The sequence below is a fragment of the Pteropus medius genome, unplaced genomic scaffold (genome assembly GCF_902729225.1).
Source record: "Pteropus medius unplaced genomic scaffold, Ma_sr-lr_union100, whole genome shotgun sequence".
Lineage (NCBI taxonomy): Eukaryota > Metazoa > Chordata > Mammalia > Chiroptera > Pteropodidae > Pteropus > Pteropus medius.
In genome coordinates, this window is record NW_024355523.1 from 2,074,431 (window position 1) to 2,090,525 (window position 16,095).

At 34.1% G+C, this 16,095-nt stretch overlaps 1 pseudogene; it reads right to left on the reverse strand.

Moving 5' to 3' along the window:
• Window positions 1-460: 460 nt before the first annotated feature.
• The window catches only part of LOC120599682 (40S ribosomal protein SA-like), a 32,126-nt pseudogene continuing 16,491 nt past the window's right edge, over window positions 461-16,095 (reverse strand).

The window sequence follows — 16,095 nt, forward strand, 5'->3', positions numbered from 1 at the left end:
AGTTATAACTATTACTGTGATATTTGATATTTTATTGTATTTAAAGTTAAGTGCTTTAGTGTATAGCATGAAAAGAATATCAAGAGTAAATAGCAATCATCAGAGTTTCTCAAAGTTTGTTCCAGAGAAAACCATATTACCAACATTAGAATTACATGGCATGCTTAATAAAAATTCAAACGTCTCAGCTTTTCCCCAAAACTGTTGAATAATAAATTCTGGGCTAGAGGCTAGGAACCTGTATTTTTGCAAATACCACTCATGACTCTTATAAACACAAAGTTTTAAAATTCATCTTAATAAAATACAGCTATGGACAATATAAGATAACATAAGCAGATTGTGTTTTTTTGTTTTGTTTTGTTTTTCACTTTTAGAAACTATTTATTTTCTGTCAATCTTATCTCTATTTTAAGAGTCTGTAGAAGAATAGCTTAAGAACATTCAGTGGTCATTCTTTTCATTCAGTGGCCTGAGCAGTGGGGGCCGAAGAGCAGTCCTCAGCGGCAGGCTAAGAACTTCAGTCTTCAGTAAGAAACCTCCTAATAGGCACAGAGGGCACCTGAACACCTTCAGACCAGACTGTGACTTCAGGTTGAGCAGCAGTGAACTCGGGCGCTGGAGCAGTCCATTCGCCCTGAAATTCCTCCTTGGTCACAGTCTTTTCAGCAGTGGCCTGCTATTCCTTTTCAATCTCTTCAGTATCTCTGTAGTATAGATCAGGTATGACCTCCGGTGGGTGTTCATGGGAGATGGTGTAATGTATGCACAGAACTTCTCAGACAAGCATCCACCACATCAGACTGAGTGAGCTCCTTTGCTGTTGCAAGTGACGGCAATGTCCACATAGCGCAGAGAAGAGTCTGTGTTACACAGAGCAATGGTAGGCAGGTTAACATAAGATGCCTCTGTGAGAGGCTGGTGATTGGCCCTGGGATCGATAACTACCAAAAGTCTCTACTCCCAGAAGGTTGCTTGGATTTGGTTAATAAGTTTCCAGGAGTGAAGTGGCCAATGATAGAAGAGGCTGCAGTGGCAGCAGCAAACTTCAGCACAGCTTGCTGGCCAATATCCTGGACAGTATGACACTGACATCAGCTGGATGTTCAATGGCAACAATGGCACGAGCTGCCAGCAGATTTTCCCACGTTGTCTTCAAATTTATGATGTAGATGTCATCACTTTTCCTTTTGTAGATGTACTGTTCCATTTGAAAGCCAAAGTTGGTGCCACCTGAGTGGGTTCCTGCTGCAAGGAATTTGAGAACATCCTCCTCCTTCATTTGTAGGATATCCAGGGCTCCGGATGTTGTGAGTTTCCCTTTAAGTTATGTGGGAACCTAGAACAACACTGTATGGGGCCGTCTCTGGGTAGCTTGGAAAGGAACAGATTGTGTTTTAAACTATGACTCATATGGCCAGGTTTCCAAGGTAATGTAAATGACTAAAATAGATTCTAAACTGAAAATATCATTTTGGAGATATACACTCTTGCAGCAGAAGCAAAGTAGAAGTTTGTCTAAGCAAAGGACAGTGTACGAGGAGAGGGGCTATCACCTGAGAGACCAAGAAAAAATTAATTACTATGGGGGTAGTGAGAAGACAGGCTAGCTGCAAAGTTGAACTTGCTACTTCTGAGAGCCATCAAGTTAAAGTTGAAACTTAAGTTTTGTTGATTGTTTAGCATATAGTTATTTAAAGTGCTATATTACAGAATTACAGCATCATAGAACTAGAAGAGATCTCAAAAGTTACCAAGTTCAACCTTTTATTATTATTAAATCAGCATCAAAAATCTTTGATATATTAAAGTCTATTTGTTTGAAATTGAAATTTTCCCAACTCAGCTCGGTGTCCATAGTCAAGTGTTTTTTATGCAAATATAAAGATAGATGAATATAAAGATTGTGTTAGGTGGATGGGAGGGAGAGAGAGAGAGAGAGGGAAGGAGAGAGTGGAAGGAAGGGAAGAAGCAAGACAGTCCTAATTTTCTTTAGGTGTTGCTATCTATAAAATTCTTTCTTTGCTTTCTAAATGCATATAGAAAATGATGAATTTTATAGAAAACTGAGAGTCACATCTGGCAAGCTATTTTTGATTTACTGAGCTGGGAATAGATGCAAAAACACTTCCTCTTACAGACTTATATAATCCATCATTTGTTGCTTTCCTTTTCACATCAGCATTGGTTTTACATTACTAAGCATCCCGTTTTCCAGCATTAGAGGAAGTCACAAAGCAATTTAGTTCAATTTTAAATTCAATAAAATTAAGGATATATTTATTAAGCAGCCGTTCTCTGCTAGTACTTTTCTAGGTACTGCAGCAAAGCCAGTACCTAGTAATTTTACTTGGAATCTTCCGCCAGCATATAAGAAATAATGGACTAACAAAATAGACTTTTCAAGAATTTGGGCTGAATGCAAATAGTCATAAGGCTCAGAGGTGGGAAGGGGCACTCAGTGTTAGCAGGAAGATCCAGAAAAGTCTTTGTGCTAGAGATGGACACATGAGCTGACTTAAGATTTGATAGACACCGAATAATTCTTCACCACTTCCATGGGGAAAAAAATGACTTGAAAGTTGGAATGAACACAATTGTACTGGGACTGTTAAGGAATAGTTTATGACAGAGAAGACTGAATGCCAGGCTTTTATATGTTCCAGCTACTCAGCAAGAATGTAAGGCTTTTGAGTATAAGACTAGGAAGGTAAAACTGATAATGGAATAATGATGGATTTTGGAGTCAGAAAAACCTCATGCTCAATCTTGTCCTTGAAATAACCACTAATACTACCGAGTAAATGTTCTTTGAGATTGGGTTTCTTTATAACAATGGGAATAACGAACCCTTTCTTGGAGAGTAGTAGCTAAGACTTAAAGAGATTAATATAGTATACAGCAAAATAATAAGCATTCCAAAAATATGAACTTTCTTGGTGTCAAGTATACATTCTGCATAAGAGTTCAGTATCTGTGATGTGGTTGGTAGGAGGATGATACTGTCAGTTGTGGAACATCATTATATATTTTTTCAAACATGTTAGGTACTGAAATCATGAAAATAGATTAAATCATGCAAGGGGAATATGTAGAATGAGAAGTAGATTAAACATAGAAACACAGGAGGACATTTACAGAGTGGGAAACGGAAAAGAATCTCATCAAGAAAGCAGAGAATCTCACCAAGAAAGCAGAGAATAAGTGGTCAGAAGTATACAAGTATATGCCTAGAAAGGCATAGCAATTTTTAAAGCAAGTGAATAGAAAATGTCAAGAAGTAAAGATTTTCAACAGAATTTAATATGTTGGAGTAACCAAAAATTATAAATATTGAAGTTTTTGCTGAATGGAGGTCATCATTGAGCTTCAGGAGATGAGCTTCACCTGCACTGTTGGGAAGAGAAATCAAACTGCAGGAGGCTGAGGAATGAATGGAAGCTGAGGAAGTGGCGACAGTGAGTTCCCACTGCTCTTCAAGGCTTTGACTGACAATAGGAGAGAGGAAGCAAAGTAATTAGAAGAGATGCTGTATTTAAAGGTGGATGGAGATTCAGCAGCTTGAAGCAGAGGTGTGGACCAAAAACAGGTTTCCACAGAGTGAGCTGAGGATATTTAGAGGGAATAAAGCAGAAAGTGAATTGGGATATTTACAATCTACATTAAGTTCAGTGGTGGGAATTACAGATCTTTACCACGGATCACAGGAAACATGACCGAATTTTCTTAGATAAATCGTGGTGGACCTGGGGAGGAAGAAGAGTAAGGAGGAAAAGAGGCATGTAGGATGTTTTCTTTGCTGGAATAAATATCAGCAAAAAAGAACATATTAGGCACAGAGTTTAATTGTAAATATAAACTCTTTTAAAATTATTTAGTGCCTGCATAATACCCACAGCAAAAATCAAGAAAAGAAAGGGAGGAATTTCATTTTAAATGAGCAGTAAATTTAAAAAAAAAAAAAAAGACTTCAATACATGTTTCCTTCTCTACTCAGCTCAGGTTGTAAAACCTACAACCTTGTCATTCAGGGAAGAGCTATTATAGTGTTGCTTTGAGAAAAATAAAAGCTTAGGCAAAGTGCCCATTTAGTGATATATTACCTAAAAGAAGTTGGAAAGAACCACGAAACATGAGAGAATTCTATCATGTGAACACTAAAATACACACACACAATAAAATAAGGAAGAGATCAAAGTAAAACAGGCATCATATTTGAAATTTCTGTCATATAAATTGCACAACAAAAATCTGACCATTCGTTTTCACTGAAATATTCAATTTCTTTTTCAGAAGCAACTGTGACACTGAACCGCAGGCAGGATTCCACTTGGTTTATTACAGTTTGCTTTCCCATTCACTAACTTTTATTCAAATTTCTTTACTTCCTGACATATCATGTTTTTCATTATGTTGATGTTCTCTTGGAAATAGTTGTTTTCCTAGATTCTAATGATGTCTGTGCCAGCAGCTGCAAGCTCACAGAGAATACAGTGAGTGTGTATGCACAGTACAAAATTCCTCCAATTAGGACTGGTGCTTAATTGGCAGGATTACTGTCAAGTAGCATGACCACTGCATTATATTTGAATCTGAATTCCATGTAAATGTAGATATTTAGGAGCTTATTAGAGAATTTGCATGAAAGTTGAAAGAGAAAATAGTTCCTGTGTTTGAGGGAAACAAATCTGACTCAATTTTAACATTATTCCTTTAAACCACTTGAGCAGCAAACTGTTGTAGCAAACTAGTTATGTGCATAGGCTCTGGAGTTAGTCATGGATAAAAATTCTAGCTATGAATCTTGGGAAGCCGTGTGATCTTAGACAAGGTTCTTAAAGCCATCTGAGCCTCCATTTTTCTATGTGTAAAATGAGGATAATTAAAGTGTATACCTCATAGGGTTGTTTAAAGTGTAAATGAAATGATAAATGTCAAGCATTAAGCATAGTGACTGTCAGTAAGTTCTCAATGAATTGTAGCTACTATGATTATTCAGTCAAGGATAAGAAAGATGTTTCAGGTTTCTTAATTCAATGTTATACATTATAGATTTTAGGGTCCTTATGGACATGATGATGCTTATGGTGGTCAGTGTTTTCAGAAGCAGGGGCATCCACATATCCTCATACAGTGGAATAATCAACAGTTTTCCTCATTAATTATGATGAAGAACCACTGCTGCCACAAAACTGCCATGGTCTGATTTTACTTGCTAGCCTAATCAAACTCTCATTACCTACACTGATGCTCCTTCCCTCACCAGGAGCTCAATGTCAAGATGATTAGATAATCCTCACACAGACGATAGTCAGACTTGATGGCAATTACCAGTCGTCTTCTGACAGGATGATACTTCTCATCCAGCACTTCGGACTTGGCAACCTTATTTCCCCTTAGAATTTCTAGTGACTATTGGTCTCAATGCTTACACTTTTGCCATCTCAGCTACCCTACATATCTGTCTCTAAACTCTACAAAGGAAAATCCTCAACAATCTCTCTGTACCAACACCACTACCACACTGTTACTGCTTTCATTATGGCGAGAGAAGAAATGCAGAAATTAAAACACCCTTAAACAAAGGTCCTCATTTGCTTATCCAAAATGGGATAAAAATTTACATAGTTTGCTGGTACAGAACTCATCCAAGCCATACAGCAAGACCAAACCCAACAAGTGAATGCAAAAGTTGGCAGAGTTTCCAAAAATGGTTGTTATGTCTCATGTACCTCAGACCATTTCCATCATAAATATTGGTGACGACTTCCAAAAAGTCAGGAAGACTGAGATGCCATTCTCTATGTCCACCATAGAGGGAAGAGCCCATTTGGAGCCTCATTCTAATATAATGAAAAATAGATATCTATCACATGAATTACATCTAAGATCTTTTCCCCCCATAAATGTTTATTTGTTCTATTTGGCCTAAAACTATAAGGGGATCTAGATGAGCTTAAAAACTCTGTACAGTTGCTCTTCATCTTATGGTGGAATTACATCCTGATAAACCCATCCCGAGTTGAAAATATAATCAGTTGAAAATGCATTTAATACAGCTAAACTATTAAACATCATAGTTTAGCCTAGCCTACCTTAAATGTGCTCAGAACACTTACGTTAGCCTACAATTGGACTATTATCTTGAGTTTCAAGAGCAATTGCCTTCTTCTTCTCGTCATCAGGAACAAAAGACATAGATGGTGTTTTGTAGACATGGTGGGATGCAAAAACGCAAAACACAATATCCAAAATATGCTGGCAGCACAGTGTCCTGTGGTGTATCAGTTATTTACCCTCATAATCGCGTGGCTGACTGGGAGTTGCAGCTCACTGCCACTGCTCAGCATCATCAGAGGTTATCTTACAGCAGCAGTCTCACATTTTTTGGCACCAAGGACTGGTGCTCCTGTGAGATTCTAATGCCTGATAATGTGAGGTAGAGCTGAGGCAGTGATGCTAGCGCTGGGCAGCAGCTGCAAAAACAGATGAAGCCTCACTAGCTCGCTCACTCATTCACTCATTTCCTGCTGTGTGGCCCAGTTCCTAATAGGCCTTGAACCAGTACCAGTCCGTGGCCCAGCGGTTAGGGAATCCCTGTCTTACAGCATATTGCTAGCCTAAAAAAGATCAAAATTCAAAATCTGAAGTTTGGTTTCTATTGAATATGTATTTCTTTTGCATTATTGTAAAATTGAAAAATCTAAAGTCAAACTATCATTAAGTCTGAGACCTTCTGTATTATTAATGATAAGTGGGTCCCAAGTCAGAGAGTTGGGGTTGCTGAGTGAAAGAGTTGTGTGAAAGATTATTGTGCTCCCTTTTTCTGTTCACCAGAGTATTTCCCAAGACTCTCCCTAACTTCAGTACTTTAAGAATGTTTATCATTTTTAAGAAACTCAATGTCAGAGAAGATTAGAGGGAAAAAATTAAGCAGAAAAGACAAATATTAAATTTAGAGCCTAAAATTACTGCATGTATCAGTTATGATTACAAGATTGATATGTAGATACAAAGATTAGATAGATGATGATAGATGATAGATGATAGGTAGGTAGATAGATAATAGGTAAATGGTAGATAGATGATAGATCTATGGATAGAAATATAATTATGGCTGTAATTCTTGAGATTTATTTTTTTGTTGTTGTGATATTTAAAGAAATTATCTTAAAAATATTCCAAAACTAATTTGCATGTTGGTATAACTATCATTTTACCAAGTGACAAATGACATTCTTTATGACAAGCTTGAAAATTACTTTTAAGTTAGTCAATAGTAATCTGGAATCTCTCAGGCCTTCCTACATTATTTACAAAACTGTCACCCAATATTATAAATAATGTGTGTAAAATTTAATTTTTTAGAGAATACTCTGGAATACTATGTCATACTCTAACATGCTTCTACATTTATTATATGTGGTAATTGGCCTGTTGTGATCTGTGTTATTCTTAAGGAAATTTTAATGATTTATATTGTTTCTTAACTTTATCATAAAAAATCTTACTATACATAATATACGGAAATAACAAATCTCATTTTTTTTTGTACAAAATTAGTTAATACTTTTCCCCAAAGAAAATTCTTCCTTTCGAGCAATGAACATTTTAGAACTTCTAGAGTTCCCCCTGTTGGTTACCTACCACAAATCTTTGTTTTCCCTCTGCTTTCTAGTGTCATTCAGGTTTTATTCAGCTATCCACCCTTTTCTTTACATGAATAGGGGAAACAACAGAGAGTAGATCAGGATGAGCCTAAGACGATCATGTTGATTTCACTGCATTTTTAAGTAATTGATTTAGGATTGGGTATGAGATTCTGTCCGATAAGACATAAGGACAAATCTAATAGGAAACTGCTAAAACGAGTCCTTTACTCTTAATAAAGAGATAAAGTAAGAGACAACCCTTTTTTGTACTTTGTCTATTGTCTTATTTAGATGTGACACTTGCAACTGCTAAAATCAGTTAAGAGTAATGCTATTTAATGTAAGAGGGTAAATCTATGACATGCTGGGCCTGGGGCCTACTCATCCTCTACATATTTTCTTATATAAGGTAATAAATGTCTGCATTATTTAAACCATTTTTAGATGAGCTTTTATTATACTTTAAAAATCCAATTCCTTGACCTTTATAATTCAGTGAAAAGGCTACCCAAATTGCAAACTCAAGAGATTACATTTAGGTTAGCTGCAGCAGAAAACAAATTGGATGATGGAGGTGAACATTAGCTATAATTAAGAACTCAGAGTACACTTGGCAATTTCAGTAAATCTAACATTTCTAAGTGTTTATGTCACTTTGGTTTCTTAAAAGTCAAGCAGCTTCAGAAATACCTAAATCTTGGTATGGTGATAAAAACATTTCTGTTCATTCGTCAAGATTCATTTTAGCCCAACTCTAGTTCAGTAGAGTATATCAATGATTACATAAAACAGGATTTAACATTCAGATAGAATTTAAACAAGAAGTTCCTAGCATTCAGGAATTTATATTCTAGCTTGAAAAATAAATATGAACTAATCATTTAACATGAAACAAACAAAATGCCATCAGATAATAATTACTCAAAGATGTGTCAATAACTATAAATGCTATGGGAGTACAGGGATATCAATGAGAGAAACAGACGTCTATAAAAGTGCCATAATGGGGGCAGATATTAGACAATAGAAAGTGGAAAACTGACTATAATTTGTAATACATGATATGAAGGTAGAAAAATAAGAACACTATGATAGAAGTATCACATAGTATGGGAATGTTTCCTGTCAGTTTCCACAAATAAAACCAACATTCTTCCAGTCATGTGGATTGGAAGTCACTTCTCTGTTTTCTTAGTTTTCTACAGTCAGTTTATTGAGTTGTATCAGTTCTCTCTCCATGGTTTCTTTCATGGAAGATGAGCTTATATTGTCACAACTGTTCTGCTACAGAAAATGTTTCAACTACAGAAATCTTCTTAACTGGACTTTCTGCCTCCAGTCTGTATGGCTTTCCGTCCTTCTGGTTATTCTCAAAATAACATTTTTAAAATACTGATATTAGTTTATTTATTTTTTCCTCCTTAAAACCTCCTCTAAACTGCTGTTGTTTTCAAGAAAGGATATAGAGTTAAAAAGTATAATAGCTTCTATTAAAAGCCTTACAGTCCCATAGGAAATTACAGAAAACACAAATATATGTACAATAAATTACTAAAGAGTTTTTGATAGAATTTTGCTCTTAGTAGAAATTAGCTCTGTGATTGACCAACATAAACTCTCCCCAGAGAAAGCTGTTTGTTTACCCTCTCCACCCAAAGTATTTTGCACTTCCTTATCACCACACCTTTCCACAGAACATTTCTCCTTTCTGGAAAATGTATGCTACCCAATTCATTAATTAATCTTTATATATTATTCTTCAAGATTTATTCAGAATTTATTCTTCTTTTCATTTTATAACTTCTTTAAACATTCTTAAAATGAATTCAAGCCTCTTCCTAGTCATTCACAGTGCTAGGAAGCATTGCACTTTAGGGAAAAGCCCTTTCTACTTATAAAAGTTTGAATTATCAGCATGGACTTGCTTAAATGGAACCAAAATTTTCTTTTCTCTATTAGGTTTAGTTAAATCTTATAAATAAAGCAACATTAAATAAAATTTTTCTTGTATATAACAATTGTTCAAATATCTGAAAATATTATCATGACATTCTTGTATTTTCTCTTTTCCTGATCAGGTATTAATAATGGATTTATTTGTTTCCCAAATGACATTCTTTCTAGACTCTTCTAGAAATTTGTTGCGGAATTGTTAACTTTTCTTGTAAAATAAAAATGATGACTAGGACAACTTTTTTTGGCTATGGAAGATGAGCTTATATTGTCACAACTGTTCCAAACATGACAACTAGGAAAATTTCATAAAGTAGTTTATATGCCACCTATTTGAAGACTTGTGAGAGCTATGAAAACAAAGGACTTAAGGGAAAATATCAATGAATTGACTAATGTAAAAACACAATGTATTAAATCTCCTAAGACACAGATAGAACTCATGGAGTAATAGTTTTCTGCCTCATATTATATATTTTTTAAAAAACCTGAAACATCAATGATTTAAATATCTGCCTTAAAAAGTTAAGAAAAGACTAGTACCTTTAATACAAAGTCACTAATAGCAGAAAATAAATATCAAAGAGAGAATTAACAAAGTCATAATGTTGTTTTTTGAAAAGACAAAATGATCCCCATACCACTTTATGAAGACTATATATTTGGATCAAAATCTGAGAACAGTATATGAAAGGAAAATTACCAAGCAATCTCTCATAAACAGAGATGTAATCATCCTAAACAAAGAATAACAGCCCAAATTCAGCAAAGTATAAAATGAAAATTTGTATATATAATGTATATAAATAATATGTAATATATATACCTACCATAGATTTTCATAAATATAATCCATTAGAAATATAGCTTTATAAAAACCACCACATGCATTGAATGAAATAGAAAGAGTTATTTTGATAAATGCAACAAAACATTTAATAAATTTCATCAACCATTTATTATTTTAAAAAACTCTTTGTAAGATAAAAATAGAGAGAAAATTTCTTATTCTGTTGCATCTACAATAAAATACAGCAACCGTTATATTTCAATGATGAACTGTTAAAAGCTTCCAATCACACACTGGAAAAAAGGTAAGATCTATTAACACTACTTGTACTCATTATTGTACTAAGAGGTCATAGCCAATGAAATAAGGAGAGAAAATGTAAAGACGCTTAAGTAAAAAAGAAGAAATAAGAATATCGATGTTCACAATTTTATTGTAAGCATAGAAAATCCAAATAATCTACAAATAAAATAGAATAAATAAGTAAATTTAGCAAGTTTACTGCACATGACGGCAATATTTAAATATTGAATTACATTTATATGTAGCAGCTATATCTAATATATATTTTTGGTAGAATTTTTTTAAATTAATTAATTTTTTTATGATGACATTGGATAATGAAATCCAATGTTTCAGCTGTACACTTTAACAGTAAGGCATATATATAGTTACACTGTGTGTTCACCTTCCATAGTTAGATTTCTTTCTGTCACCACATATTTGACCCTCTTTACCCTACCTACCTCCCCTCTCTCCCTCTCCCCGGACTTTGATAACCACTAGTCTATAGTCCATGTTCACAAGTCTTTGTTTGTTCATCTTGTTCATTTGTTGCTTTTAGGTTTATATCCCACATATAAGTGATATCATGTGATTTTCTACTTTTTCAGTCTGGCTTATTTCGCTTAGCATGATTATCTTGAGGTCCATCCAGGTTGTCGCAAATATCAGTATTTCTTCTCTTCTCATGGCTGAGTAATATTCCATTGTATATGTGTACCACAGCTTCTTTAGCCAACCATCTATCATAGGACATTTAGGCTCCTTCTATGTCCTGGCCACTGTGAATAATGCTGCTATAAACATCAGTGTGCAAATGTCAATTCGGATATGGGTTTTCAAGTCTTTGAGGTAAATGCCCAGTAGAAAGATTGCTCGATCATATGGTAGATTAATTCTTAGTTTTTTGAGGAACCTCCATACTGTTTTCCATAGTGGCTGAACCAATTTGCAGTCCCACCAGCGGTGTATAAGGGTTCCTTTTCCTCCGCATCTTCTCCAACTTTTGTTATTTGTTCTATTGATGATAGCTATTCTAACAGGTGTGAAATGGTATATCATTGTGGTTTTGATTTACATTTCCCTAATAGCTAGCGATGTTGAGCATCTTTTCAAATATTTGTACGTCCTCTAGGGAGAAGAGTCTGTTCAGATCCTCTGCCCATGTTTTTATTGGATTGTTTGTGTTTTTATTATTGAGTTGTATGAGTTCTTTGTATATTTTGAATATTTGGCCCTTATTGGAGGCATTGCTTGCAAATATATTTTCCCATTCGGATGGTTGTCTCTTTACCTTGTTGACAATTTCTTTTGCTGAACAAAAGCTTTTTATTTTGATGTAGTCCCATTCATTTATTTTAGCTTTTACTTTCCTTGCCTTTGAGGTGAAATTCATAAAATCTTTAAGTCCAAAGTCCTTGAGTTTAGTTCCTATGTTTTCTTCTATGCATTTTATTGCTTCAGGTCTTATATGCAGGTCCTTAATCCATTTTGAGTTAATTTTGATGTGTGGTGATAGACAACCGTCTAGTTTCATTTTCTTTTCAGGTGGCTTTCCAGTTTTCCCAGCACCATTTATTGATGAGCCTTTACTTTCCCCACTATATGTTTTGGGTTTTCTTTGTCAAGAATCATCTGCCCATATAAATATAAGTTTACTTCTGGACTCTCAATTCTGTTCACTAGTATATTTCAAATGGTATTAACACTTATAGCACTAAAAAAAGCAAGTATCTAAGAAGAAATATAACATAAGGTGACCCAACAGATGGTGAAATAAATATATTATTTTTTAAAAAATCAGTGAACTGCTTGCAGAATACCATGTTTATTAGTTGGAGCAAACAATATTATAAAAATATCCTCCCAAATGCATCTCAATTCAATACAGTCATAATCAAAATCCTAGTCAATTTGTATGTATGGTATGTGTGGAAACTGATAAGATAATGTCAAAATTTATTTGGAAAATGTAAAGTCCAAGAATAGCCAAAAAATTCTTGAAGTAGAAAAAAATAGAGGATTTGCAATATTGAATGTCAAAACTTATTATAAAACTACAAGAATTAGAATTGGTACAGGCTATACAAATACACCAACAAAACAGAACGGAATCTAGAAACAAACACTAATAGGGATGTATCCATATAAATATTACATATATGGCAAAGATGTCAATTCTGAGCATGGTTAATGATCGATCTTTTCAAGAAATTTTGCTGGGTTGATTTGCTATTCATGTTGAAAAAAATTAATCTTTTCTGATATTTCACACTATACTGAATAGTCCATTCTAGGTGGATTGCAAATCTAAATGTTAGTGGGTAAATTCTTTAGAAAATAAAATAGAAAAAAAAATACTCAGTTCTGTAAGCCATGTACATATTTTCTAAGCAGGACATAGAAAATACTAAACATGAAGGGAAAATTTTATAAATTGAGCAACATTAATATCAATAAAGTAAAGTAAATAACAATATTAAGAAAGACAAAGTAAAAATAAAAATGAAAGCCACAGATTGGGAAAAGATACTTGCCATTTATGAAACTAGAAATCTTATCCAGAAGATAAATTTTAAAACTCATCCAAATAAATTGTTTAAAAACAAGATCATTATTAGAAAGAAGAACAAAATATTAAACACTTCACAAAAGAAAATTTTCAAATGGCCAATGAATAGAAAACACATACATCTCAGTTTTCCTGGAACGGTCCTGATCTGTCTACTGGCATTACTTCCAATTAGTGACCCTTTCATTCTCAGAAGTGTCCTGATTCAGATAATAAATTATAAAATCGCTGATTGATTTTTTAAAATGCTCACAATAATACTTTCCATCCCTGTACTCACCTCTCATTAAGCGACTTTGCTCTCCTCCTCTCAAAAGGAGCCAAGACCATGTTACCTATTTCTCCATCCATCCCCTCAAATCAAGCTGGACTTGTGATTGGTATTGCCAAATAAAATGCAATCGAAGTCATGTCAAAGGAGTTCTAGCGAAAATCCCAAGCCAGACCCTTTGAAGATGAGAAACCACATAGAGAGGCCCAGCTGACAAATAACACTAACCATCAGACAGGTCAGTGCTGTCATCTTAGATTATGCAGCCTTAGCTGAGCCGTCAGGTGACTACAGCAACAGATCAACCCCAGGACACAGCAACTAATTGTTGGCTACGAGAGTGTGTTCATCTTATGAAAATTCATTCAGCTCTATCTATTATTTGTCATGTTTTTCTGTGTATATTTTATTTCAATAAGTTTTATTTTTGTAAATATAGCCCTGTGATCTTAACAGACATCTTATAAGTTCTAATCACTGTAACTATTATCACTATTATTTTGATGTTGTATTCTTAATATTCAAACTCAAATTTATTTGATTTTAACCCATTATTTAATTTGGTGGTCACCTTAGGCCACTTGAGTTTTGCCTGAATATTATGACATTTTCTCCTTTAATTTGCTATGTTGGGAAGGTTTTCTTTTTAGATCTAAGCATAATATATCTCTATTAATAATCATTTGGTTAGTTCTATTATTTGGGCATTATTTTAACTTCTAGGGATACATTTTAATTTTGCTCAGTCAAAAATCAATTATCACTATTTCCTTTGCATTGCTAACTCTATATAATTTCACATTTGAATTATCTGGAAACTTTATAAACCAGTATTAAAATGCTGAATGAAATGTTAAGTGATCGATATGTTTGTGAATTTATTGATAAATTTAAATATTTATAATTTTATGATTTGTTTTATAGACACACAGTTATAGGAAATAGCAGATCAACTCGGGACAGAGCAGCTATTGATGTATAAATGCTCCCTAAAACATGAGATTATTATCTTTCCATTCGAGTGTTCCAACTGAATGGCAGTGTAGTACAGAGATAGAGATATTTAGATTGTGAGCCAGAAAGGCAGTTTAAATCCCACCTGTGCTGCTTCCTCTCTGCATGACATCAGACAAATTACTTAAACTCCATGTGCCTAGGTTACTTTACTGTAGATAGGAGATAATAATGATAGCTACTTCAAACTGTTACTGTGAAGATTAAATAGTCTAATACATATAGATCTCTCAGAATGCAATTGTGCAATATGACAGTTCTGCCTTATATGCAGTAAATGCTCAATAAATGCTAGATAGTAGTTATTATTTGGTGAACTCATTCAGATGAAAAGCAAAGCTGCTGAAACAAAGACTCATTAATATAGTGGCCTAAGGAACATAAAATTGAATTCTCTTTCATACATCTTTTCCAAGGTGAGTGATCCAACCTAATCAGCACATTCAGGGACCCAGATTCTTTTCACCATGTTGTTTTGCCGCATTTTTAGGGCCTTTGTTTGTCTGCAAATCAAAGTCACAGACACAGGCCATTTTCCAGCTGACTGGAGACAATGCCTTAAGGCTCTTAATTAGAAGAGTTCCTACCAAATCCATTTACATTCCATGGTCAAAAAATGTTACATCACCACACCTAGCTCTAAAGGAAGTCTGGTAAATGTGATCTATTACTGTCTCACTCAGGAAAAAAGGGGAGAGTGAATTTGAGTGGAATCAAGCCACCTGGGTCACATGTGGCATCTGCAATATGAAGATGTTCCCCTTGGATGCTCCAATGGATTGCATCCATCAATCGATATGATAGAAAATGTTTCTCTGAATGAGTGTGTCCTAGAATACTAATATTAAGAAATACTTCATAAAAATAAGAGCAATGTAGGAGAGGTGCACCCCAAGGTCAAAAGCAATTTGAATCAATCTATATACAGTAGGATACTGAAAATTAGAAAAAAACTCCTGCCATGTAGAAAAATCTTAACAGGTGTTTAAGTAACAATTTATACACAATTTCCTCAATTTGATGTAAATATGAAAACTTTCTCCAAAACTTATTAATAAGCTCCAGAATTGGGATTTTGTAGAATATACTTTGGAAAATGTTGCTCTAGTTACTAAATTGCTTTCCAATTCTTTTTTTTATTTTCAGCTTTATTTAGGTTTACTTTATCACTGTTTTTTATTTAAAGTTTTTTTATTTATTGAAATATATCTCATGTATAATATTGTATAAAGTTAATGTGTACAACATGTTAATTTGATACATTTATATGTTATCGTGATTATCATTGTATAATTAATATGCAAAAAATATACACATGTAAGTATATATTTTGATGAGTTTGGATATACACATACATCCATAATACTATCATCTCAGTGTAATAAACACATCTATCATCTTCAAAGGAGTTCTTTTGTGGCCTGGCCTTCTCCTTAATGTAAGATTTACCCTCTTGTTTTTAAGTGCCCAACATTTAATTGTTAAACATAGGCACTGTGTTGTACAGCAGGTCTCTAGAACTTATTCTTCTTATATAACTGTGACTTTACACCCATTGAAC